Below are 2,144 nucleotides of genomic sequence, written 5' to 3'. Positions count from 1 at the left end.
AAATCCACAAAACACATAAAAAACATTCTTCTGCATTTCAACTGTTCTTTCTATTATCATTCCTTCCTCGCAATCCATTCATTATAACTCTCAACAATACTTTACCAAATTGACTCATAATGTTAACGGTTATGTGTTTAGAACATTCTAAGGTACCTATTTTCTTTCATTTTTTCATTGCTTCTGGAACATATCCACCGTCATAAATTATATTCGCTAAATCAATTATCTCCCTTATTCCTAATTCTCCCGCAGCTTCTATCATTATCACAATTCCATTTTCTCCTGCTGCCTTTCCTTTTTTCATAGCTTTTATTGCTGCTCTTACTTCATCCAACATAATTGTAGGTCCTGACAAAGTATCTTCAAATTGGTATATATATCCTCTATTATCATTACATAACATTTTTACATACTCTTCCCATCTATTCTTTACCCCCTCGATTTCAACCAAGACGTTACCATCCTTATCTTTAATGACACTGTTTCTAGAGATCCCCTTCTTGCCTCCAAATTTCTTGTTCATATCATGTATTCTTGGTGAATTAGCTTTGTCCAGATCTTCAATTTCAACACAATCCATTCTTTTCTTTCTCTACACCTTTCTCTTGATTTCATAATCTAACTCTTTGTACCGTTCTGTGTTTAATTTCATTTTCTTCTCTCATCCATCAAATCAAGTATTTCTTGTGTCATCCATGATTGTTTTATGATTCTTGTTTTCTCAGGTAATACTTTGTCAGCTGATCCTACTAGTGCTGACTGAAATTTTTATATTCATGCTCCACCTCTACACCTTCTGATATTCCCTCACTTGATACCTATTATTCACTTCAATTAGATATTTTCTTCACATTTGTACCTCACCAAGATTGTTTTTTTTTTTTTCACTAGGTTTCTCATCCCATAAAATTCTTCAACTTCTTCATCAGTATGATCTCTTGTTGGTGCATGCTCTTGGATAACACTGAGATTCACTGAATTTGCTTTGATCTTCACCATCAATACTGTCAGAAATAGACATATATCCAGCCAGACGTTTTGAAACTACAGGTGATAGTAAAATTCCTTCTCCTTTTACGTTTCACTCCTCCAGAATATATAAAACTCAAATCCATCTCTCTTACAACTTCCATTTCCTGTCCACCTTGTTTCACTTACTCCTATTATATCTAATTTTGATTTCTCTTCTTTCACTAAATTATCAAATTTACCAGCTTGGAATAAGGTGGTAATATTTCATGTAGCTAATTTCATTGTTTTATCTACGCGTACAGTAGCTTGATGACGGGCGGCTGGTACCTGCCGCATGTATCCAGACCGGCCGGACGAGACAACAGCTGCTCTGGCAGTGCTCCCATTAACGTCGTTCCTGATTTTTCCATTTGTTTTACCATTCATGCTTATACTTAGGTAATACGTGGTGAGGGCCCAAATTCTCTTCCACGGTTTTTCGCTTTTGGCTGTCTGCCTTAAAAGGCTTAACCTGCAAGGAGGGGGTTGCCAATTAAAGATAAAGAATCCTTCTACCCGTGAAACAGACTAGCCCCCGTATTTCATAGTCTCGGGGAGAGCTGACAGGCACTATACTTTGCTTACCACCATCAACACCAGCAATTGTTATTTACTGTTTCATTTGTTATTATTAATTAGGATGTATAATATTTGTTTTGCCATGGAAAGGTGATGATCTTTTAAAACGGTGATAGGGACAACCAATAATTTCGATCCATTAGATCTGCATGATCACTTGCATAAAAGCAAATGGACACTTAAAGGCATATGTGAGAGTAGATGCAAACAATATCTGGGAGGTACTGGTATCTCTAATGCCGAAAATATTAGGAACAGTAACAGAAAACCGTTTCCTACACTGTAAAATGAATGTTCTAGGGCACATTTGTTGTTTCATCAGTCATTAATCACAGTAGCTGAGTTACCAATTGATATGTTTTAAATGAAAGAGTGACTGGGTGACTGCACACACACACACACACACACAGACACACACACACACACACACACACACACACACACATATATATATATATATATATATATATATATATATAAATAATTATATTCATGCACATTATTGTTCCTGTGTTGGGAAATTTGACCACTCCTGATCTATTTTTTCATTA

This window comes from Penaeus chinensis, chromosome 19 (assembly GCF_019202785.1).
Source record: "Penaeus chinensis breed Huanghai No. 1 chromosome 19, ASM1920278v2, whole genome shotgun sequence".
NCBI classification, from domain to species: domain Eukaryota; kingdom Metazoa; phylum Arthropoda; class Malacostraca; order Decapoda; family Penaeidae; genus Penaeus; species Penaeus chinensis.
This window is presented reverse-complemented; position numbering follows the sequence as displayed.